The 25,335-nt window shown below is 51.4% G+C and overlaps 2 long non-coding RNA genes across 2 annotated transcripts; both read right to left on the reverse strand.

Annotated features, from left to right (window-relative positions):
• Positions 1-2,859: 2,859 nt before the first annotated feature.
• LOC117870357 lies at positions 2,860-10,910 on the reverse strand. The gene is made up of 3 exons (XR_004643967.1): positions 10,843-10,910; positions 4,241-4,393; positions 2,860-2,952 (listed from the first exon to the last, which is right to left on the reverse strand). It is a non-coding gene; the product is annotated as an uncharacterized LOC117870357 (long non-coding RNA).
• Positions 10,911-11,959: 1,049 nt separating this feature from the next.
• LOC117870361 lies at positions 11,960-22,048 on the reverse strand. The gene is made up of 3 exons (XR_004643970.1): positions 21,664-22,048; positions 13,421-13,447; positions 11,960-12,027 (listed from the first exon to the last, which is right to left on the reverse strand). It is a non-coding gene; the product is annotated as an uncharacterized LOC117870361 (long non-coding RNA).
• Between the last annotated feature and the right edge of the window lie 3,287 nt (positions 22,049-25,335).

Consider the following 25,335-nt stretch of genomic DNA (forward strand, 5'->3'; position numbering starts at 1 on the left):
ACTTATCATCAAACTGTCTGTACTGGGCTAGCTTGATTATCCCTTCAAAAGTTTTTTTTCTCTTAATTAATTGGCCTCTCAGAGTTGGTAAGACAACTCCCACCTGTTTATGCTCTCTGTATGTGTGTATATATATCTCCTCAATATATGTTCCATTCTATATGCATCCGAAGAAGTAGGCTGTAGTCCACGAAAGCTTATGCTCTAATAAATTTGTTAGTCTCTAAGGTGCCACAAGTACTCCTGTTCTTCTTTTTGCGGATACAGACTAACACGGCTGTTACTCTGAAACCTGTACATACATATGTTCATTCCATTTACCCGTTCGCTGACAAAACAGAAGTCATTGAAGGATCGTGTTATAATTAAGTGATCCTTCCAGTGGCCACCTTTCCTGGTCCTCTAGCTGATATTGAGGCCAGTCTACTGTACAGAACCTTTTTAATCTACTTTTAGTCAATGGATCTGATTCAAACACTTTCCAGTTCACCAGAATGCATTCTAAGGGCGTACACCTTACCCGGCCTGGAGTACTCTGTCCCTGCCCCATACCCTAGGGAGACACTGGGCGTCCCCAGGTCAAAACAGGTAAAAGTCCACACCACTGGACTGTTCCTACTTTATCCAAGGACCGGTTCTGCACCGTTGCCCTATCCACGGGACCGGTTCTGCACCGTTGCCCTATCTACGGGACCGGTTCCTCACCGGCACCCGCAGCTGCTTCTCCACTACTCGAGCGTGTTGCACCGTTGTGCCCTCCAGGGTCGACCAAATCACATCTTCGCCGAGGCCCCCGATGAAGTCACTGGTGCGCGCTGGGCATCAGTCGTCGCCGCAATCCGTCAGCCGCCAGGAGGGATCCGGGCAAGGCTAAATTTCAGCCTCGAGCCCCACGTTGGGCGCCAAAACTGTTGCCGGCACAGAGTGCCCAAGGACAGCAATAGCGGGGTTCGTTGCTCGGTGTGCTTCGCGCCAATGAACATACCAGCGTGGAGAAGCAATCAAAGTTTATTTGAGATCTCAAAGTGGGGCAAGAAGACAGGCATGTCTCAAATCAAGCACACCAACATAAGCGGCCTTTATCTTTTATACATTTTGCAGCTAAGCCTTTCCTTCTTCCCCCGCCTTTTCCCCCCCTCCTCCATTCCCACCTCTCCCCCTTTCTCCCTCTGGCTACATTACACGACCTTGGCTGTGCAGCTTGTTCTCACTGTTTCTTTCTGCAAGTAACCTTGTCCTTTAGCTAGAAGCATGTAGGTTTCCTTATTACTACTGCCTCCCAGCTGCTGGCCTGTGAGGTTAGTAAAGTTTAACATGCAGGGGCTTTGATTCACTTTGGCCTAGAGCGCGGGGGCTTCATCGACTCTTGGGTCTTCTAACCCCCCGAGTTACCTAGGGTGATGCCTAGTGACGCCAACACCTGCTTCTAATTATCCTCGATGATCTCCATGGCCCATTCTGGTGCTCCACTACTCCCAGCTATGACCGGGACCACCAGTGGGTATTCTCTCCTGCCTGATGCAGGTGAAGGAGAAGAGGCGGCAATGGGACTTTGGAGCCACCTCAATGACTGCAATTGGATTCCACCCAGATTCTGATCCCAGTATTTATTATTAAGGCTAACATTTTGTCACGCATATTTTTAGTAAAAGTCACAGAGAGGTCACAGGGTTCCATGATTTTTTCTTTATTGCCCGTGACTTTTACTAAAAATATGCATGATAAAATGGGGAACTGCAAGCTCCCCACACCACCCAGGGGGCCTGGCTCAGAGCTGCAGGGTCCCGTCACTGCCTGTGGCGGCTGGGAGCTCTTGTGCACACCGGCGGCCCGCAGCGGCTGGGAGCTCCGGGGCACTCCTGCCGCCCACGGTGGCTGAGAGCTCCGGAGCTCCCCTGCCACCTGCTGCCTGGGAGCTCTGGGGCACTACTGCCCCCCGCCCCAGCTCGGAGATGTGGGGCACCCCTGTAGCCCTCTGCACCTGGGAGCTTGGCCCCACAGTTCCCAGCTGCCAGGGGTGGTGGGGAACCCTAAGTCCCCAGGCACTGGTGGCTGAAGTAATGGAGGTTTCTGGAAGTCACTGATTGCGTGACTTCCGTGACCAAATCGTAGCCCTATTTATTATTAGCATCACACCAAGATCAGGTCCTCGTTTTACCAGGCGCTCCACAATCCCAACCAAGTTCAGGTCCCACTTTATGTCCAGTGCTGCACAGACCCTGAAGTAGATCAGGATCCCAATGGGTCCCATTGAGCCGGGTGCTGCCCAGACCCCTACTGAGGTCCAGGCCCTGTTGTGCCCGGCAGTGCCCAGACCCTGACCAAGATCTGGGCCCCATTGTGCCAGGCGCTGCCCAGATGCAGATTGAAAGACAGGTGATGGCTCAGAAAGCTCAAAGTTAAAATAGATGAACAAGATGAAGGACTGGAGGGGAAACTGAGGCACATGGCGGCAAAATGACTTACCCTGGTTTATAAAGCAAGTCATTGCCTGAGTCAGAAGTAAACCCCAGGTGTCCTTAATCCCAGGCCAGAGCCCTAGTAACTGCTGCAGAGAAGGGACAGAGACTGGCAAAATTTAAAAATAAACCCTGAGGATCCTGACATTCTCCAGTCTCTGAAGATGTGATTCTTCCTCCTGCCCTGGCCCTCCCTGCTGCTAGAATAGGTTCATCAGCAGCCAGATAAGGTTCTCTCTTGTCTTTTCCCCCCTCCTCTCTTTTTTTGTCTCTTTTTACATTTTCTGTATTTTCACAGGGTTTGCTTTCTATTTTCCATTCACAAGCCTGTTTACTCTCCCCCACTCGATTCCCCCACCGTGTGGCCCCTCCCACATGCATCCCTTCCAGTCTCACCTCTAAAATGTGTTCTTTCTATTTGCTCCCCATTAAGTCTGCTGCAGATGGTGTAATAGCACGATGATTTCACAGTTAATGATAGGAAGAATTGTACCTGTGTAGGGTGGGAAATTCAAAAATGCCTCCATGACTGAGAAGTTCACGTCCCATGGAAAGTCACCTACCCCTGATTATTACAAACTCTGAAACTTTCCTGAATTACCTCCTGCCCACTGTGTAGCATGTACATGACACACAATGCTAGAGGTTGAAGCTTTTGTCAGCTTAAATTTACGATGGAAAACATTAACTCCTCCTTTTCCTTTCTGGAATTATGTGGTCAAATCAAACTCAGGTGCACACAAAAAAAATCTTTGTAGGTTCATACCTTTTAAGGTGCCAAATGACCAGTCTGTTTAGCTAGCCTGACCTCCTGCTTAACAGATTTGCACTCAGGAATTCCTGCATCCAGTCAATAAGTTGTAATAGAGCTAGAACAGACCTTTTAGAAAGCTAGCCAGTCGCCATATTGAGACACCTAAGTATGTGCTCAATTCTCCATCATGTGAAATGTTCCAGGAATTAATTATCTCCATCATTACAAGTCTACATGTAAGTTCCAGTCTACATTTGTCTAGCTTCAGCTTCCAGCCATTTCAGCTGGTTCTGCCTTTGTCTGCTAGTATTAATGCATGACACTGGAATGGGTTACCTAGGGAGGTGGTGGAATCTCTTTCCTTAGAGGTTTTTAAGGTCAGGCTTAACAAACCCCTGGCTGGGATGATTTAGTTGGGGATTGGTCCTGCTTTGAGCAGGGGGTTGGACTAGATGACCTCCTGAGGTCCCTTCCAACCCTGATATTCTATGATTCTATGACACCATCACACATTCTCTCTCTCTCATTCCACTCATGTCTGTGCATACATGCACATATACAGTTAGGGGCATTAGTGTATAAGACTGTGGGGACATCACTGTTTACTTGTGCTGAGTGGGGGTATATTTTTGCACATGAAGAAGTAAAAATTATTCTTGCAAGTGGAAAGAGAGCAGGAGTGAGAAAGAGGGAAACAATTAACTAGAGTCCCAGAAAGGGGGAGGGATAGCTCAGTGGTTTGAGCATTGGCCTGCTAAACCCAGGGTTGTGAGTTCAATCCTTGAGGGGGCCACTTGGGGATCTGGGGCAAAATCAGTACTTGGTCCTGCTAGTGAAGGCAGGGGGCTGGACTCGATGACCTTTCAAGGTCCCTTCCAGTTCTAGGAGATGGGATGGGAAAAGTTTGGCCAAAGGATTTGGCCCTGGGACTGTTTCCTTGCACCAAGTGGGGCTGCTTTCTTGGCATTACTGCCCAGCAGAATGACTGCTGTGGGATCCAGGTGAATGGAGCAGGAGGTGGACCCACCCTTGGGTGAGCAGAACTTCCACCGGCCATCATTGTCCTAGTTGGTGGTGGTCGCGCACCAGAGCCACTTGTCTTGGCTTCCCTCTCTAGTGCTTGAAGAGTATGATTTCCCCTTGTAAATAAAGCAGAAGGAGCAGGTGGGAGAGCCTGAGTCTGAAAGTGAAACACAGAAAGATCAAAGACAGACAAATTACAACCACAAGTGTCATAAAGCAGCCTTGCCTTATTGGAATCAATGGGCCAGATCCCCAGATGGTGTAAAGCGGCACAGATGCAGTGAAACCCATGGAGGTATGCCAATTTACCCCAGCTCAGGAAGGGAAGAGCAAGTAAATCTACAGTCAGCGACACAGGCACTTGCAGGAAGTTCTTCATTCTGATTTTAGAATTCATCCTAGTCCTTTTTAGAAACTGGCTGTTTTTTTTTTGTTTTTTTTGCAAATGATTTACACCAGAAATGCTGTGGGATTTAGCTGCATCATGGAACAAGGAACCAGATCTCAACCTCAGTTACTCCAGAGTCCATTTGGAGTGACCACAATGACTGTGATTGGAGTCCACCCAAATTCTGATCCCAACTATGATCCAGATCCCATTGTTTCAGGTGTTGCACAGATCCTGAATGAGATCAAGGATATGTGCAAACTGCTGCACAAACACATTGCAAGAGATAGGTGATGACTCATAGAGCTCAAAAAAAAAATATCGATGAAACAAAGGGTGGGGAAGGGAAACTGAAGCACAGAGAGAAGCTGTGACTTACCTAGCAGTACAAAAGAAGTCACTGAGTCAGAAATAAACCACAGGTGTCCTAACTCCAAGGCCAGAGCCCTGGTCACAGAAGAGCAAAGAGGGACAAATACTTTCAGTTTCTTTATATTTTAAAAGGGTTTACTTTTCATTTTTCCTTCTTGAGCCTGTTTTCTCTCTTTTTTATTTGTCTCACTAAACCTCTACCCCAATGGTCACCAGCCCCTCTGTGCCGCTAGAGATCGCGATCGACTGGGAGATCATCTAGGATCAACCAGTCGATCGTAATCGATTGGTTGATGACCACTGGTCTAGATAATACTTAGTCCTTCCTCAGTGCAGGGCACTAGATTAGTTTACCTATTGAGGTCCCTTCCAGTAGGACATTTCCATGATTTCTATGAATGGTGGTGCTAGGACCCCAACAGGCTGTGAAATCCAGTAGAGCTGGGCCTTTGGGGGATTCTGTTCTGACTTTAACATGACAGTTAAAAGCATGAATTTGGTGCTATTCCAATTAATGTGTGTTTTAGGGTCCATAAAATCTATGTCTATAAAATCTAATAGAACTTGGTCCTTTTGTGGTGAAATGTTTGTGTTTAACCTGCTCTATAGCACTGCCAAGTAACAGCCATGAAAATGGCACTGTTTGACCAAATGGATGTCTCAGGGTCCAACAGGGTTTTTTGGTTCCACTTTCTGTTTTCAATGTGCTCTGCAGCCATCTACTTGCGGGCGTGTCATATGACTATCTAGACTACTTCACTGTGAAATACCTAATATTGGCCCTAGCTCACTGCATGCTCAAGTTGGTGCCTCCTTCCCTGGCTGGTAGTGCCTGCAATCACGGTTCTTTTGAGCAGGTCTTCAGCAAATCAGCCCGAGGCGCATGCACTGACCCCTGCTTCCGGGGTATACAGTCTCGGATTCATTTCCCAACCCTGGTAGGGGCTGTAGCACTAGGGCTTCTTCTCAGAGGCCCTGCCTTCTTAAACAACCCATCTCGGTACCCACAGCTGGTGTCCTTTTAGCAGTCCTCCCTGAGCTCAATCTGCAACCAAACCAGCAGGGCCAGGTTCTGGGCTCAGTCCCCTGAGCTCAGCCTGCCCACACTAACCTGTCCACAGTCCTGCTGCCTAGCCAGCCAGGCACTTGATCCTCCCTCTTCAAGCTTCAGGCAGGAACTGAACTCTCTGCTCTGCTGCTTGCCTTTTATATGGCTCTTCTGGCACCTGATTGGTCGCTCCTGCAGCCCCTCCGATTGGTTGTTTCTCTGCAGCCACTGTAGTTCTCCGCAACTCTATTCTGGGGTGCAGAGCTGCAGAGCTGGGAGGCCTCCAGCAGTGGGCCCCTGGACCTAGTCCACCCCATCACAGTGTCCAACATGCCATTAAATACAATGGAAGTAGTCATAAGCCAATTGCTGACTGTAGCCTGAGACACAACCCTTCACCTAACCCCAGACCTGTTGTAATAATGGAACATCACAGTCCAGGACAACTACACCTGTATTCCCCTCTATGGTGCCATGAAGGATCCTGGCTCCTCAGCCATCACCACTATTAGGTAGAGACTCATGTCTCTCTATGTTGATCCAGGGTGTTATCCAGACCAGTGAGGGGCTCTGTCATCACCTGCCCTGTAACCTGGGGTTCCTGTAATGCTTTGCTGCTGTAGCTTGCAACCTGGATCGCTCACAAACAGCCACCAGCATGCAGGTGCCCCTAAATGTCTGTATGTAACTGCAGGCTGCCAGCCACACACTGGTTACACTCTGGCTCTCACCAGCTTCAGTTACTACCGCAGGGTGAACCCAACACACTCCCAGTCATGTATTTACCCCCACAATGTAGGTTTGCATTGTCCAGCCCTCTCCTAGACAGTCCAGATGTACCAAGTCCATAAGAACAGCCATACTGGGTCAGACCAAAGGTCCATCTAGCCCAGTACTATGTCTTCCAACAGTGACCAGTGCCCGGTACCCCAGAGGGAATGGGCCCGGAGACTATGTGATGCTGGGATGAGTTGTTGTCTGGTAATTTGCTTGTTGTATGCTTCCTGGTTTGAAGTTCTAGTGTGGACTCTTTTGGGGGCAGCAAATGGGAGTTTTGCAAGGGCATGTGACTGTCAGATCTAACTAAGTTACTGTAAACATAGACCAATAGCCCCCCACCCAAAAAAACAAAACAAAAACAAACCCAAAGAACTAACAAACAAAAAACCCTGCAGGAATCAAAATAATGCAGGCAGAAGTCCAGCAGCAGAGATGGGACTATGCAGTTTTTTGCACTGAATGCAGCATGTATGATGACCTGCCTGGTGGGCAGATGGCATACGCGTGCACTTAGTGCAAGCAACTCATGGCCTTCAAAAACCAAGTGTCAGCTCTTGAGGCAAGAGTGGCTGAACTGGGGGAGCTAAGGGAGAGAGAGAGAGAGGTACACGGAGGAGACTTTCCGAGACACAATAGAGTGGTCCCCTCCCAGTATGAAACCCTATTTGCTGTTGAGGAGGATGAAAGTCTCAGGGAAGGAGAACACCAAGCTGGAGCTGAGGGAAAGAATCCCTTAGTTGAGACCCTCCTTTCAGATCTCAAGGTGTCCTCCCACACTAAGGATACCCCTCCGAGGGAAGGGACCCTAGTTATTAGGAAGAGACAGGCAATAGTAATGGGGGATTTGATTATTAGAAATACAGATAGTTGGGTTTGTGACAACTGAGAGAATTGCATGGTGAATTATGGGCCAAATGTGAAGGTTTTGGATGTACAAGACATCCAGATAGAATTATCTGCAGTGCTGAGGAGGAGCTGGTGATGGTACATGTAACAACAATGACAAAATTAAATACATCAGAATTGGAAGTCTGTCAAATAAGCAGTGGGAACACTGAATGATTGAAATGCTAAAGGAGCACTCAAGGAACACAAGGCCATTGTGGAGAAGCTAAATGAAATTGTTACATCAGTCTTCACTGATAACCGATGACAATGAAAGTTGGTAGGGGTAGGAAAAGGAAACAAAGACTGGATTAGTTCAAACAAAAATAGCTACTGATGCCACCAAATGTCTGTGTTAGCATTGTGACTGATAAATAAGGGAAGGGTAGGGACTGGAAATCAATGGACCAAAGTTTGTGTGTCAGAAATTAGACCTAATTGGTGAATGAAATAATGACTGGATGGGCTTGTAACAAAGGACAATATCCTGGATAAACCTTACTGAAGTAAGCTAAAGCTTATTGAATTCATTTTAATACCTTTGGGGTCCATTGTATTCCAAATGCAATTGTTTCATGTGTTGTAGAATTATATGCAATTTTTTCTGGGAGACATGACTAATGTAAACCTTGGGCAAACGTTAAGCACTTCAAAGAACTGGCTGCGACAATCTGTGTGAAGTGGGTTTCATAGCAGGCACATGGGAGGCCTTTTGAAGCTATGCCCTGAGGAGAAAAGCCCTCTCTTTGCTGATTACCTGCACCTGGGAACCCCAGATCTAACTATCCAACTGAACTGTAGAAAGGATGGTCTAAACTTTTCATGAGTGTGCTAGTGATCAGCTGAGGCTGTTAGGAACTTGTGACCACAGAAACGATTCCTTGGTAGGGTTTGAAGGACTAATCACCTGCCAGAGCCCATGCTGCAGTTGGGGTGATCTCCGGTCAGATGACTAGCATGCGTGTAGGTTCTGTTATTGTTTTAACATGTTTTCTCTGTGATGCTTTTACCCTGTGGGTTAATGTGCTTGCTTAGAAAGAGCTGGGTGCTAACTTACCAGTGCGCCATGACACTGCTGTTATCCTCTGAAGAGAAGGCAAAAAGCAGCAAAGGCAGCCTGGGAACACCCCAGTCAGGAGGGAGGGAGACAAGGGAGATGACAGCTGGGGAGCTGGGAGCCTAGACTGGGTGCCCTTGCTGGACAATAGAGAAGGGAATACAGGTGCAGTTGCCCTGAACTATGCCAGGATTACTCCACCCTCTACCTCTGCCTGTTTGGAGCTTTAAAAAGGGAGATTTGGGGGACCAAATTGGCAGAGCAGACCCCTGGGATTCCCTGGGAGAAGGTTGACAGCTGCTGCTTCACTCCAGAGATTCTGTCTTTGTCGGTGAGACTCACTCACTGAGATATCCAGGCCAGCACTCCAGTGAGGAAAACCATCCTCAAAGCTGGATCATAAAGACCCCAGCTGCATGCACATGAGATCCTGCCCTGTGTTCCCTTCCCTCCTGTGCTCCTTTCCACCCTCGCTATCTTCCTCCCATCCTCCCCCTCTCTCTGCTCTTTTCCGGAGCCATTTTGCAAGAGTCACATTCCTAGATTGCAAGGCCAGCAGGGACTCTTGTGACCATCCAGTCTGACCTCCTGCATAGCACAGGCCAGAGTCCCTCCCCCAGCAAGCCCTGCATCTAACCCCTAGCTTGTGTCTGGGCTGTAGGCTGTCATAGAAAGACAGCCAAGATTATCCAGTCCCCTACGGGAAGCCCCCTTCTTGTGTCTCTGCATGGCCCTTCTTCAGCTTCCTCCCCCTGAGACCCTCTGTCACCTGTGTGACCCCAAACTGATACTGGCCGTTCCTGGCCTGACAGACCCCAAACAACAAATCCATCCCTCCAGGACCATAACAGCCAATCACATTCTGGCCATCCCCACAGCTCGGAGAATGGGTGGATGCACGCCCCCAATGGGGGCAGTATGCAGAGCTGGGCAGTGTGGGGCTGAGCCCTCCCCTGCATTCAGCACAGTAGTAGCTCGGTCAGTGGGTGGCACTGCAAAACTGTGCAAGGTCTCCTACTCCCCATGCTGGCTCCTCTCCATTCCCCATCTGCACAGGCTCTGGCTCTGTCCTATGCCACCCCACTCCCGTTATCGTCTCCCTTGGTGGAGGGAGCCCACTCGCCATCACTGCCAGGAGTGGGAGTTGCCCAGAATGGGGCTGGCTCTCAGCGCCAAACACTCAGTCAGTGGGGAGGTGTACATGGAGCGGGGGGGGGGGGGGGGAAAGGGGGGGAGCTGGAGCCTGTGTTGATGGGGTAGCAGAGCCTGGGGAGCCATATGAGACAGCAGCTTTGCAAGCAGCCTGCACCCCTTGGTGACCTGGCTCACACACACACTGTGAGCTCGGAGCAGCGCAGCCCTGGCTGGGGTCACAGGCCTGGCACAGACCAGGAGGAAAGATGCTTCCTGATGGGCTGAGCCAGCCACACCAGCCTGGCTGATGTCACAGGGAGGGAAGAGAGAGAGTGGAGCGGCTCCCCCAGGGTGGGGTTTGGGACAGCCTGATTCAGCCCTCGGTGCAGCTGCCCCCGCCTGACCCCTGGGTTATATGCAGGAGCCAGATGGTTTGTAGGGACCAAGGGTCAGTGTGTATTTCCCCTTCTCTGCCTCATGGGAAGCACCCGATCTCCCATTTCTGTCCCAGCCGACGCTGTGGGTCCCTCTGTCCCATCCCCCAGATCTGCCCCCTCCCTATAGTAACCAGTCCCAGCTGTTCAGTCCCACCACAGAGGAGCCCCCTCCCACTGCTCTAACCATCCTCACCCACTGGCCCTGACCCCTCAGCTTTGCTGGAGACTATGGCAGATGAGAGCTCGGCACTGTGGGGAGAGGGGCGCACTGTTCATTGTCTCCAGGGGGCTCCCCACGGCGCTATCCAACGGCAGGGCAGGTTCTCACAGGGCCCCAGCCCGGCCCTCGTGCACCCAGCGCTGTGCCAGTGACCCTGCTACTCACTGAGCCCTAGTTTCCATGGAGCTGCCCATGGGCCTGTCCCTGTGCTGTGACAGTTTGTGCAGACTCAGGGGATAAGGGTGAGGGGTTCACACAGCTCCCCCCAGCCTCAGGGCAACTGACCATTTACCAGCCTCCTGGGTCCCCGCCATTGTGCTGCCCATCCACCAGCCTCCATGGATCAGTTCTGCTGACTCCCTGTGAACCAGCTCTGGGAACAGCCCCTCTGCCCCATGTGTCCCAGAACCAGCTGTTCCAAGAGGGGTTTGTGTGCTCAACATGTTCCAGGAACACGAATTTCACAATCCAATTATATAAATAAAGCCATAGTGCAGGGCACAAGGGTCACTTCTCCTTTCTCGGCTCAGTTGCACACACCCACTGGGTCACTGCAGAGAAGCGCGGAGAGAGGGGGTCTCTGCAGTGACAGGCCTGTCACACCTCCTGCCCCCTTCGGTTCCTGCCCCCTTGGGTGCTGCCCCATCTCCCCAGCCTCACAGCCTGTGACCGTCAAACTGAGCTCAGCCTTCCGCTCTCACAAGGATGATCGCATGTCCTAACACCTGGTCACGCTGCCCCACAAGGACTGTGCTATGAACATGGGGTTTCCTGGGTGCCTCCTGATCCCAGATGGGCACCCCCATGGCAGGAGCTCGGCTGTCTGCGCTGGAGCCGGGACCACAAGGATCCTCATCATCCTGGCCTGGTTTTGGGGTGAGTGGACTTTTCTCTTTGCTCTGGCTTTGAATAGTGCTGTGGGACACCTGTGATTCTCCAGCCCCACCCATCAGACACGGCATAGCTGTGTCCTGGGAGCCAGAACTCTTGTGGTCTATTCTGCCTTGGGAAGTGGAAGTGGAATGGGGTCTAGTGAATAGAGCACAGGGGCTGGAAGCCAGGACTTCTGGGGTTTATTCCTGCCTTGGGAAGGGGAGTGGGGTCTAATGGTTAGAGCAGGGGGTGATACCAGGATCTGTCTAGCTGAAGGTACGATTTTACAATACAATTAGTTTAATTTTTGTTAAGTGTTAAAAGAGTAAAAGAAACTGTCATGTCTCTGAATCATGGAGCTTTTTCCCAGCCGCCCTGGGCTGGTCTCTTTAGCAACATGGGTCACAGAGCGCGTCATATAATCCTAGTCATATACTTATCAAGCGCCATCTTCACGTGAGTTAGCACGTTCTCCCCTCACCCATTAGGAGGCTGTTCCTGAACCTTCTTCTCATTTCCAGACTAACANGACTCTCCCAGCGCAGCGACTCGGGCCGTTCACCAGTCGGAGCTGAGTTAGTTCTGGGATGCCTGAGTCTGCAAATACCCCAAGGGAATAAACACTCAGGGATGGGCTAGAGGAAAGGAATATGGGGCTTTTCCCCTATCCTTTACTCTGGCTCCCTTTCAGTCCCAGTGTGGCAGACTGGCTGGCTCTGCAGGGCTGAGAATGGGACACTGCGGGGTTCTTCTCGGGAGGTCACCAGCTCTGATCCAGCCCCAGGCACGGGGGAATGGCTGACTCGTGGGATGGAGAATGGGACACAGGGTCTTTCACCACAGGGGACTCTGGCTCCAGTAGTCTGTGCGAGGGGGATGAGCTGACGCAGTACACTGGGGGAAGGAGACCTGGAACTTTTCCTCTGGAGGGCACCAGTTCCCCAACTCAGGCAGGGGCTGTGGCTGGCGTCGGGGGCACAGGCACTGGGCTTTTACGTCTGGGGCCCTGGGTCCAAGCTGGTAGTGAGTGGAAGTCGCAGCCATTGCAGCTCTCTGATGCCCAAAATGTGAAATGAGCTGCTGGGGTTAATTCCCCTCCGTGACAGGACAGGTGTGTGCAGGCCAGGCCAGCCCTCAGTCTGAGCAGCTCCCAGCTGAGGGGCAAAGGGCAAAACTGGTCAGGAGATTGAACTGTCCTTTGACCCTGCCTGGGCTCCCTCCCCGTCCACGCCCCGATGACCCTGCCTCACCAGAGCCAACAGCAGCAGCCTGGCGGGGCTGTAGTTCTGCTCCCCAAAGACTCCACTGGGGCTGACTGGGGCTGACTTGGCTCTTCTATATTCCACAGTGCCCGGACAGACAGGGCCGGCCCTGGGCTGAACTGAGCACCCTCCTGTGGTGACAGCACCACGGTAGCTAGCTCCTGGTACCCCACCCCCATCTCCCGCAGGCCCCAGCTAGCGTCACTCACGGCACCTCCACTCCCCCGGTGCAGGGGTCGGGGCCATGCGTCAGCCCCAGCCAGAGCAGAGCTGAAATAGCTCTAACAATAACTCAAGGCAAAAATATCTTTTGGGGGCAGATCCTTCGCCAGGGTAAATCTGGGGTCACCCCAAACTGAAGCAGCTCAACCAGGAGCTTCCACAGCCCAAATGTAACTTGGACTTGCTAGACAGGAGTGAGTTCTCGAGATGCTGGGTGGCCTGGGTATTTCCACAGGGACCCAACAGCCAAGATGCCCTGCACTCTGCCACACAGTCCGCCTTGCTAATAATTCACTGGTGGGGAAAACAGAGGCATGTAGTGAGCCTGAGTCTGGCAGAGGCAAGATTTGAACCCAGGTCTCCAGTTCTACATTTGAACCACTAGTTTAAATAATCTTAACTCTGCCCTTCCCCACCCCGGTTTATGAGATAGCTGTACCCAGAGCTGCACCCTGCAGCATGCACCCCACACACACCCCGCACCCTCGGCCTATGTTTGTATTTACCTGCCATTGGGAGTCCTGTCATAGAAGCTGAAAGAAAGCAAAGACATGAGGTAAGGCTCTATTTCCATGACTGGACACTTCAGGGATCTCCAAACACTGGCTGATGTAAGCAGTGGCCAGAGTGAGCTCTCCCCTGCCATCTGTTGATGCACTGGGAGAAAAGGTCTCAGCTGCACATCATATTTCAGTGACACTAGCTACTGACTCTCAGGGAGGTGGATTGCCTACACCGATGGGAGAATGTCTCCTGTCGGCGTTGGTAGCATCTACATTGTAATTTTTCCAGTGCAGATGAGCCCTAAGTAGCCGGCAAAATACAAGACATGGTGAGCGATGTCAGAACCAATGACACTGCACCAGCCCTTCCAAACCGAGACACCTGCTTTCACACTGCCTGCATCGCTGAAGGTCCCACACACCCTGCTCCCCTCAGGCATGACTGGGGCTAGTGTCCCCACACCCTGGAATGTGACAACCCCACAAGCCCTGTAATTGGATGCAAAAGTGTATTATACTGCTCACCCACTAGGTGGTGATGTGTGTAAAATACCTTATTTTAAGCCAGAGGTGGGAAAACTATGGCCTGCGGGCCACATCGGGCCTACGGGACCCTCCTGCCGGCCCCTGAGCTCCTGGCCTGGGAGGCTAGCCCCCGGCCCCTCCCCTGCTGTTCCCCCTCCCCCGCAACCTCAGCTCACTGCACCGCTGGCAGCGCAATGCTCTGGGCGGCAGGGCTGCGAGCTCCTGGGGCAGCGCAGCTGAGAGCCTGATCCGGTGCTTTGTGGTGCGTGGTGGCGTGACCCTCCAGGCAGCACGGTAAGGGGGCAGGGAGCGGGGGGAGAGGGGGTTGGATAGAGGGCCAGGGAGTTCAGGCTGGTGGGCAGGGGGCAGGGGTGTGGATAGGGGTCAGGGTGGTCAGAGGGTGGGGAACAGGGGGGTTGATTGGGGGCAGAGGTCCTAGGGGGCAGTCAGGAAGGAGAAGAGGGGTTGGATGGGGTGGCGGGGGGCAGTCAGGGGCAGGGGTTCCGGGGACGGTCAGGGGACAGGGAGAAGGGGTGGTTGGATGAGGCAGAGGTTCTGGGGGAGCAGTCAGGAAGGAGAAGAGGGGTTGGATGGGACAGCGGGAGTCAGTCAGGGGTGGAGGTTCGGGGGGGCGGTCAGGGGACAGGGAGCGGGGGGGGATGGATGGGGCAGGGGTCCCGGCGGGGGCGGTCAGGGAACGGTGGGGGGGTTGGATGGGGCAGGAGTCCCGGGGGGACCGTCAAGGGGTGAGAAGCTGGGGGGGCAGATGGGGGCGGGGGCTGGGCCACGTCTGGCTGTTTGAGGAGGCACAGCCTCCCCTAACCGGCTCTCCATACAATTTCCGAAACCCGATGCGGCCCAAAAAGTTTGCCCGTCCCTGTTTTAAGCTGATCTTAGCCATGCCTGGCAGAGCATTAAAGGATCATGGTATGTAAAAGCAAGCTCTGTGACCAGTCCATGTTTGGTACAGAAGAACATGACATGGCATGTGGAATAAATTAAGAACATAAACAGAAGGAACAAAGCTAGGAAGGCTGCAGGATCTCGTCACCGTGCCACTCTTCAGTGCCCCAGAGAACTTCAGCTTTCACAAACTTCACCATGGACACACTGGAAACAAGATTTCACATTGCTGCCAAGCTGTATAAGGAAACTGGAGATATGCAGGTATCGTCTTTAATGTAGGCTATGGGAAGGAGGCCGAACATATCTTTAAATCCTTTGACTTTACTGAAGACAGTCACAAAGGTGACTATGAAAGGGCTCTGGCTATGTTCTGTGCATACTTTATACCTCAGAGAAATGCGGCTTATGAAGAAGTTTCTTTCCACCAGAGAACTCAAGAACCAGGGGAAAGTTTGGAATATTTTATAAAAGCTCCACATATATTGGGTAAAAACTGTGATTTCAGGAATGCAAAGGTTGAAAATAACCCAATAACCTGCCTGTGTGCGCTAACAGATAAAAAAATTTCACAGCAGCTCCAACTGAAGAGATTTAACTCTCGCCAGAGCTATTCAAATAGCAAACCAGTCTGAATTAGTCAAACAACAGAACAAAAGGCAGGAGCAACTTGTTAAACCTGACACTAGCTATGGCTTAGCTTAGGCTATGTCTACACTAGCACTTGCTGTGGTATAACTTACGGCGCATAGCGGTGTGAAAAAGCCCCCCCCCCGCCAAGCGATGTAAGTTACACTGACCTAAGCACCGGTATGGACAGCGCTATGTTGGCGGAAGAAGTTCTCCCACTGACATATCTACAGCCGCTCATGGGGGTGAAGTAGTTAAGCCAACTGGAGAGCTCTCCCGTCATGTCAGAGTGGTTACATTAGAGAGCTTGACACAGCTGCCTTGCTGCAGCTCTGCAGCTGTAAACTCTCTAGTGTAGCTCTTAGAAGCTATAAACAGATATTTGAGTGTTAAAGGTCATTACCATAAAAGGCATGAGGCAGGGAGAGAGAATGCCCAGACTAAGAGGGACAGCCTACATACACTAGGTGTGGAAAAGGTCCTATCCCAAGAGATGATACATGTCCAGCCAGAGGCACATGGGGTAATATTTGCATGAAATATGGACATTTTGCAGCTGTTTGCAGCACCAGAGCAGTTATGGAGCCGATTCAGATTACAGACAATCAAGATGGGATCCATCACTTGTGAGGACATAGAGCCTGTCTGGAGAGTGAAACTGAATGTTCATGGCAAGACACTTGAGTATAAAACTGACTCAGGAGCTAATATTTCAGGCATCTCAGAAGGGACTTAGAATCGCCTTCAACCCCTCTGTGACAGGGTGGGGTGTTCCCATCTAGCACGGGTGAGTGCACCCCAGTCTTCAAGCTGTCCGTTCTCTCCAGACAATGCATCCCAGTGGATAAAGTCAATAGGGATGCCCTTGTCGGTAGGGTAGTGAGGCCCAGTGACCTAAGCCCATAGGATTGCCCTGAGCCACAGGACAGAAAAGTCTAGTGGCCTGAGTCAATAAGGTTTGCCCTGGTCCATGGGGTGGTAAGGCCTTGCGTCCAGAGTCAATGGGTTTGTCCTAATCCTCAGGGCAGAAGGCTTACTGGCCGGAGTGGGGATTTGGCTGCCTTCCAGAGGTGAGTGGCAGCCATTTTAGGGGGACCTTGGCCCTCCCTGCTCCACTCGGTCACAGCCCAGGACACTGGTAGTGGCGAGTAGGCTTGATACACGCTGACTGCTGTAGGGACAATGGCTAGTCCTTCCATGGGATACTTCCTACTGTGTCTCCTGCAGTCTTGGTCTAGACATCCTCTGGGTCTCTGGTCTCCCTGGACTGTGCTGCTCCCGGTGGCTCCGACCTCCGAGTGGTGTCCTCGGGTACCTGAGCATCTGCCTGGGTCTCAGCACCTATGGCTCCCGCAGTCTGGGGCTTCGACAACTCCCGGGCTGGAGCCTGGGGCGTGAGTCCTTCCTCTCCAGCGGTCTGCCCTGACTTAGCTGTGCTGCTCCCTTTTATAGAAGTGCTACACTTGGTGCATGCCTAGTAGGGACTTGGGGGTGTGGCCTCTTCCACTCACAGTGAGGAATTAACCCTTCCCCATTCGGTTCGGTGTGAGTGCACCCTGTCACATCCTCCCATAGCTGAAGTCACCTGAGGGCTGTGACTAGCCCTGGAGGTACTCTTAAATGCATGGGACAGTTCACCACAGAAACAACTTACTAAGACAAAAGCTTTGCATTCAGAGTGCATGTGATCAAAGAACCACAGACCATCAACCTTCTCAGCAACAGCCTGTCAGCCACGATGGGCTTAGTGAGAAAGGTGGAAGAACTCACTGAAGGATTTGATGATATAACACAAAATCAACCTGTGGAACTCTTTGCCAGGGGATATTGTGAAGGACCAAACTATAACAGGGTTCAAAAGAGAATTAGAGAAGTTCATGTAGGATAGGTCCACCAAAGAGTATTAGCGAGGATGGGCAGGGATGTTATCCATAGCCTTTTTTTGCCAGAAGCTGGGAATGGGTGATAGGGGATGGATCACTTGATGATTACCTATTCTGTTCATTCCCTCAGGGGCACCTGGCATTGGGCATTGTTGGAAGATAAGATACTGGGCTAGATGGACCATTGCTCTGATCTAGTATGTCCGTTTTATGTTCTTATGATATTGGGCTTTTGAAAGGAGATCCAGTACAAATCCACTTAAGAGACATTGCTGAACCGTACAATGTACAAACATTTCTACCAGAGAGACCTTGCATCTATTCAGAGGTTGTCATTACCCAGTCATCATGGACTATTTTTCCAGGTATATAGAGATAATGTACTTGAAAGACATGTCACAGTGTTATGGAGAAACTGAAGTGCACCTTTGCTCACTTTGGTATTCCAGAGCAACTAGTGACAGACAACAGACCACGATTCACTGCAGCAGAATTTGTCATTCCAAACTAAATATGATTTTGCTCTTATTGTGAGTCTCCCACATTACCCCAAGTGAATGGAGAAGCTGAAAGAGCTGTACAGACAGCCAAGAAAATCCTACAGCAGGAAGACCCATTCCTTGCTCTTCTGAGTTACAGATTAACACCGATAGCAGCTGCTGGATATAGTCCCGCACAACTCTTGATGGGAAAACAACTCAGAACGATTGGTCCAAATTTGGAAAAAAACCTATCTCCAAAGGGGCCAGGCATGAAGAGAGTCGCCAGCTCATACAGAAAGGCTAAACTGAGCTTATTGTAATGGCATTAGGGGTGGGTTATTGTAACATGGGACCCTACTTCACCCTAAGTTATCTTGGTGAGAAGCAACCCATCTCTCATCAACCCTACTGTTACCCAAAGGAACAGGCTGAGCATGGTGCAATGTCTTTGGAAAGGGGAGGGACACTAGTAACTCCAGGGGACTTCCTTCCCCCAAGTTACCTAGCAATTTGCCTTCTGCGATCCCAGAACACCTTGGGATTGGGTTTAAGGCTGCAAGCCAATTACCAGATGGAGGGAAGTTATTATTCCCCTCTGTTCGGCATTGGTGAGGCCACATCTGGAGTATTGCGTCTAGTTTTGGGGCTCCTACTACAGAAAGGATGTGGACAAATTGGAGAGAGTCCAGTGGAGGTCAACGGAAATGATTAGGGGGCTGAGGTATATGACTTATGAGGAGAGGCTGAGGGAACTGGTCTAATTTAGTCTGCAGAAGAGAAGAGTGAGGTGGGATTTGATAGCAGCCTTCAACTACCTGAAGGGGGTTCCAAAGGGGATGGAGCTCAGCTTTTCTCAGTGGTGGCAGATGACAGAACAAGGAGCAATTGTCTCAAGTTGCAGTGGGGGAGGTCTACGTTGGATATTAGGAAAAATATTTCACTAGGAGGGTGGTGAAGGACTGGAATGGGTTACCTAGGGAGATGGTGGAATCTCCATCGTTAGATGTTTTTAAGGCCCGGCATCACAAAGCCCTGTCTGGGATGATTTATTTGGTGTTAGTCCTGCTTCGACCTCCTTAGTTCTCTTACAGCCCTAATCTTCTATGATTCTATGATCCATCATGGCTAATAAGTATGTAATGAACCAATGTGCTACGTTCATTCTAATGAATGAATTCTTCACCAGACTTGGAATCCCAGTGGGGTCCCAGTGGCGCTCCTCTCAAATCAAGGGAGAAACTTTGAATGCGAAGTGTTTTAGCAGCTTCATGAGATCCTATGGGCTCCACAAAACCTGCCCCAGCCCCCCACCCAGCACAGTGTGATAGGATGGTAGAAAGTTTCAGTCAGACTCGGGGGTTTTACAGATTCATAGATTTCTAGGCCAAAAGGGACCACTGTCATCATCTAGTCTGAGTCCTGTATAGCACAGGCCAGAGACCTGCCCTGAAATCATTCCTAGAGCAGATTGTTTAGAAAAACATCCAATCGTGAGTTAAAAGCTGACAGTGATGGAGAATCCACCACGACCCTTGATAAATGAGTCATTTCGAGCCTCAATTTGTCTAGCTTCAACTTCCAGGTATTGGCTCTTGTTCCCCCTTTCTCTGCTAGATTGAAGAACCCATTATGAAATACTTGTTCCATGAGTAAATACTCACAGATTGTGATCAAGTCGGGGGGAGGGGTAGCTCAGTGGTTTGAGCATTGGCCTGTAAAACCCAGGGTTGAGTGCAATCTTTGAAGGGGCAATTTGGGGCAAAAATCTGTCTAGGGATGGGTCCTGCTTTGAGCAGGGGGTTGGACTAGATGACCTCCTGAGGTCCCTTCCAACCCTGCTATTCTATGATTCTTAACCTTCTCTTTGTTAAGATCAAGCTCTTTGAATCCATCGTTATAAAGAAAGGTCTTCTAATCCTTTCCACATTCTCATGGCTCTTCTCTGAGCCCTCTCCAATTCTTCAACCTCTTTCTTGAACTGGGGACACCAGAACTGGATACAGGATTCCAGCGGTCACACCAGTGCCAAATGCAGAGGTAAAATAAACTATCTACTTGTACTAGAAATTCCCTTGGTCATGCATCCTATGATCACAGCAGATCTGTTGGCCACAGTGTCACACTGGGAGCTCTTGTTCATCTACCGTGACCCCATACCTATTTCAGAGTCATTACTTCCCAGGAGAGAGTTCAATATGTAAGTATGGTCAATGTTCTTGGTCCCTAGATGTATACATTTGCATGTAGCTCTATTAAAATGCATATTGTTCGCTTGCACCCAGTTTACAAAGTGCCCAGATCTCTCAACCAATAACCTGTCCTCTTCATTATTTACCACTCCCCCAATTGTGTCATCTACAAACTTTCTCAGTGATGTGCTCTTCTTTTAGTGTCCGGCGACAGAGCCATAATCTCTGTATTTGGGCTTACAAAGTGGATTGCTGGCCCTCTGGAAATGCTGGTGGATGCTGAGAGGGAGCTGAGATTTGTAATATTAACTTGTCCTTGTCCCACAGGTTCTGTCAGTGTCTGCCTGAGTCTGAGAAGGGCTCTGTCTGGGGACAGCACAGTTCATGGCTGACTATGAGTCCAGTGGCTGTCTCTGGTCGTGTGTTGTACAGCACCAAGCACAGCGGCAGTGCTGAGGGGCACCCAGCTGGAAGTGATGAGACCAGGGCTCCGTTCCCAACAGCTGCTATCACATCCCCTCTCTGTGTCCCTATCCCCTTCTGTATCCTCTCCATTTAGCCTGAGCTCTTGGGGGCAGAGACTGCCTGTCGCCCTGCCGGTGCAGAGCCCAGCACCACAGGGCCTTGAGCTCGGCCTACAGTGCTGCCGTAACATGAATTCTTGTGTTTGCATAATAAATAATAGTTAAGAAATGAAGCATCAAACACTGAACAAACACAGTGAGAGCAGGACAGGAGTTAGGTCATTTGTGGCAATCATCTGGAATCCTGTGTGCAGTTCTGGTCACCCGCGTGCAAGACAGATGGATTCCGATGGGACCAGGTGCAGAGAAGGGCTGCTAGGATGTTCGGGGCATGGAGGCTGGTCAGACAAGAGGATCTTGGCTGGTTTAGCTGGCTCATCACAGGCTGAGCAGGGATCTGGTTTTTCTGTATGAATCCATCATAGGAACCACAGGGAGCGAGAAGAGCTACTCATCGAATCATAGAAGATTAGGGTTGGAAGAGACCTCAGGGGGTCATCTAGTCCAACCCCCTGCTCAAAGCAGAATTAACTCCAACTAAAGCCAAAGGAAATTGTTGGCACAAGAACAAGTGGGGATAAACTGGCCAGGAGTCATGTTAGTCTGGAAATGAGAAGAAGGTTCAGGAACAGCCTCCTAATGGGTGAGGGGAGAATGTTCTAACTCACGTGAAGATGGCACTTGATAAGTATGTGACTAGGATTATACGACGCGCTCTGTGTTCCTAAAGAGACCAGCCCAGGGCTGCTGGGAAAAAGCTCCAGGATTCAGAGATATGCCACTTTCTTTTTCCTTTTAACACTTAACATAAGTTAAACTAATTGTATTGTAAAATCGTACGTGCAGTTAGATAGATCCTGGTATCACCCCCCCCCGCTCTAACCACTAGACTCCCTTCCCCTTCCATGGCAGCAATAGACCCCAGGAGTCCTGGCTCCCAGCCCCTCTGCTCTATCCACTAGATCCCATTCCACTTCCCAAGGCAGGAATAGACCCCAGTAGTTCTGGCTCCCAGGACACAGCTATGCCGTGTCTGATGGGTTGGGCTGCGGAATCACATGGTGCTCCCAGAGCTATTCAAAGCCAGAGCAAAGAAGAAAGGCCACTCACCCCAAAACCAGGCCAGGAGGATGGGGATCCTTGTATTCCCAGCTCCAGCGCAGGCAGCCGAGCTCCTGCCATGGGGGTGCCCAGCTGGGAGCAGGAGGCACCCGGGAAGTCCCATGTTCAAAGCACAGTCCTTGTGGGGCAGCGTGGCCAAGCGTTAGGGCAGGCGATCGTCCTTGTGAGAGAGGCAGGCTGAGCTCGGTGTGATGGTCACAATCTGGGAAGCTGGGGAGATGGGGCAAGCATCCAAGGGGGCAGGGACCCAAGGGGACAGGGGGTGTGACAGGCCTCTCACTGCAGAGACCCCTCCCTCTGCGCCCGCCTGCAGTGACCCACTTGGTGTGTGCAGCTGAGCCCAGAGAGGAGAAGTGACCCTTGTGCCCTGTGCTGTGGCTTTATTTATATCATTGGATTGTGAAATACGTGTTCCTGAAACATGCTGAGCAAACAAACCCCTCTTGGAACAGCTGGTTCTGGGTGACATGGGGCGGAGGGGCTGTTCCTGGAACTGGTTCACAGGGAACAACAGAACCAATCCATGGAGGCCTGATGGACACAAGAGAGGTGCACGGGTTTGACTGCAGATTCAAGGATCAGCCCATGCAGTTAAAGCGACACTGAGGGCTGTGTGGACCCCCTTACTCCAGTTGAACAAGGCTGAGGCTTGGCCTGATCTACACCTAAATCTTAGGTCGACCCAGCTACATCGCTCAGGGGGGTGAAAAATTCAGACCCCTGGAGACGTGATTAAGCCGATCTATGTCCTGGTGTAGACACCAGAAAGTGGAATGAAGGATTCTTCCATTGGCCTGGCTACCGCCGCTTAGAGCGCTGGATTAACTATGGCAAAGCCCCTTCCATTGCTGTAGCGTCTGCAACACAAAACCACAGCGCCGTAGCCACAGCACTGAGTTGTGCCACTGCTGCGGTTGTGGTGTAGACACAGCCCTTGTCTGCCCAGGGAAGGGGCATCACTGCACTGACCTCACCCCCGTGTACCTAGAGCAGGTCCATTCGCACCTGAGCTTATGCCCCAGCCATGTTCCCATGTTGTCATCTCTGCAAATCCCAAAAGGATGCAGCCTCCTTGCAGATCGAGCGTCAGCCGGCTCAGTCTTTGGCTAGCTCCTGAAGGCGCTCGGGGTGGATGTTTGGTGTATTCCCCTCCTTGGCGATGTCAGTGGAACAGGGAAGTGTTTGTTGCCTACGTGATCGCCATCTGCCTAGCAGCTTTCATTGGTAAACACGTTTCGTAATTCATTGGTCTTCCTGTCCCGAAACTGAACCGAGAGCTGATGGAGGCGCGTGCTGGGTTCAGCTTCCAAGGTCCTCACTGCTGATATGGTCTTGCCCCTGCATATGGAACAGCTGACAAAGGTGACTAGAACTGTTCCCATGGGGACAAGGCCTAATATGAGCTTTACCCCCAATCTGAATGGAGCTGGTGCCCGTCTGTGTAGCTGAGGTGTGCGGCTGCCAGGGTGTGCGACTGTTCAGAGGTGTTCGCTCTGACACCCCACTGAGCCCGTTCCAAAGCCTGGTGCAGGCAGAGCTCTGACAACTCACCCTGCACCGCGTGTGCTGCCCCCGGGCCTGGCCATGCCCAGCTCACACACATTTAAAGGGCTCCGCTTGGCCTGTACGAGGGTTTGCAGCCGGGCTAGTTAACGTCTTAGCTGGCGAGCTTCCAACTGTGGCTACTGGCCTGGTGTGGAGAGGGCCAAAGAGGAGCCCCCAGTGGTGACTCTCCCCCTGGCAGCAAGGAGATATGGGCCTGGGCCCGTCCTCTGGTGAGTGTTTCACACATTTAGTCCCCCGCTGGGAGCAGGGTGAGTGGGGAAGGGGGAGACCAGTGCAGGCGACACAGAGCTACCGAGGGAGTCCAGGGATGGGAGCAAGCTGGAGCATGGGCAGCACAATGGCGGGGACCCAGGAGGCTGGTAAATGGTCAGGTGCCCTGAGGCTGGGGGGAGCTGTGTGAACCCCTCACCCTCATCCCCTAAGTCTGCACAAACTGTCCCAGCTCAGGGACAGGCTCATGGGCAGCTCATGGAAACCAGGGCTCAGTGCGTAACAGGGACACTGGCACAGTGCTGGGTGCATGAGGGCTGGGCTGGGGCCTTGTGAGAACCTGCCCTGCCTTTGGATAGAGCTGTGGGGAGCCCCCTGGAGACGGTGAACAGTGCCCCCTCTCCCCAGAGCGCCAAGCTCCCATCTGCAATAGTCTTCAGCAGAGCTGAGGGGTTTGGGCCAGGGGGTGAGGATGGTTACAGCTGGGGGAGGGGGCTCCTCTGTGGTAGCACTGAACAGCTGGGGCTGGTTACTGTAGTGAGGGGGCAGGTCTGGGGGATGGGACAGAGGGACCCACAGCGTCGGCTGGGACAGAAATGGGAGATCGTGTGCTTACCATGAGGCAGAGAAGGGGAGATCCACACTGACCCTTGGTCCCTGCAAACCATCTGGCTCCTGCATATAACCCAGGGGTCAGGTGGGGGCAGTTGCACCGAGGGCTGAATCAGGCTGTCCCAAACCCCACCCTGGGGGAGTCGCTCCACTCTCTCTCTTCCCTCCCTGTGACATCAGCCAGGCTGGTGTGGCTGGCTCAGCCCCTCAGGAAGCATCTTTCCTCCTGGTCTGTGCCAGGCGTGTGACCGCAGCTGCTCAGAGCTCACAGTGTGTGGTGGAGGGTTGTAGAACCAGGGAAATCTGTCTGGAAACCCTGAGCCAGGTCGCTGAGGGGTGCAGGCTGCTAGCAAAGCTACTGCCTCACAGGGCTCCCCAGGCTTCGCTGCCCCATTGACACAGGCTCCGGTTTCCCTGCAACCCCCACTCCATTTATGCCTCCCCACACGCTGAGTATTTGGAGCTGGGAGCCATCCCCATTCTGGGCATTCTCCCACACCTGGCAGTGATGGCAACTGCCATCTACCTGCTATTATAAGAAGGTGTAAACAAGGAGTATCCCCTGGCAACGAGTTCCACCGGTTAACTGTGCATCATGTGAAGAAATACTTCCTTAGGTTTGTTTTAAATGTGCTGCCTATTAATTCCATTGCGTGACCCCTGGTTCTTGTGTTATGTGAAGGGATAAATTACTCTTCCTTATTCACTTTCTTCACATCATTCAGGGTTTTATTGACCTCTATCATATCCCCTCGAGCCATCATTCACCTAAGATAAACAGTCTCAGTGTTTTTATTCTCTCCTCATATGCAAGCTGTTCCATACGTCTAATCATTTTTGTTGCCCTTTTCTGTACCTTTTCCACTTCAAATATATATTTTTTGAGATGTGATCTAAAAAAGGGTTACCTGAGCACGCAACACCGGCATCTTCTCTGTGGCTACACTAATGGTCTCCCCAAGGCCAAGCCCTACAATTGGAGAGGACAATTTCTGTCCCAGTGCAGTGAATGTTGTCCAGTCAGATAGGGCCAGATCCTTGCCCAAAGTGAGCCTCTCCCAGGGCTGATAACGCCATCCCACAGCCCAGCTGCCTGCCCACGACTCCGGCATCCTGTAAGTCCCAGCTGTCATCACACGCGGTTCCCCACTGCTGGTTGTGAAGCACCTCGACTCTCCCAGCGCAACGACTCGAACCGTTCACCTGTCGGATCAGAGTCTGGAAGGGCTGAATCTACAAACACCCCCAGGAAAGAAACACTCAGGGAGATTC

The sequence above is a fragment of the Trachemys scripta genome, unplaced genomic scaffold (assembly GCF_013100865.1).
Source record: "Trachemys scripta elegans isolate TJP31775 unplaced genomic scaffold, CAS_Tse_1.0 scaffold_26, whole genome shotgun sequence".
Classification (NCBI taxonomy): domain Eukaryota; kingdom Metazoa; phylum Chordata; order Testudines; family Emydidae; genus Trachemys; species Trachemys scripta.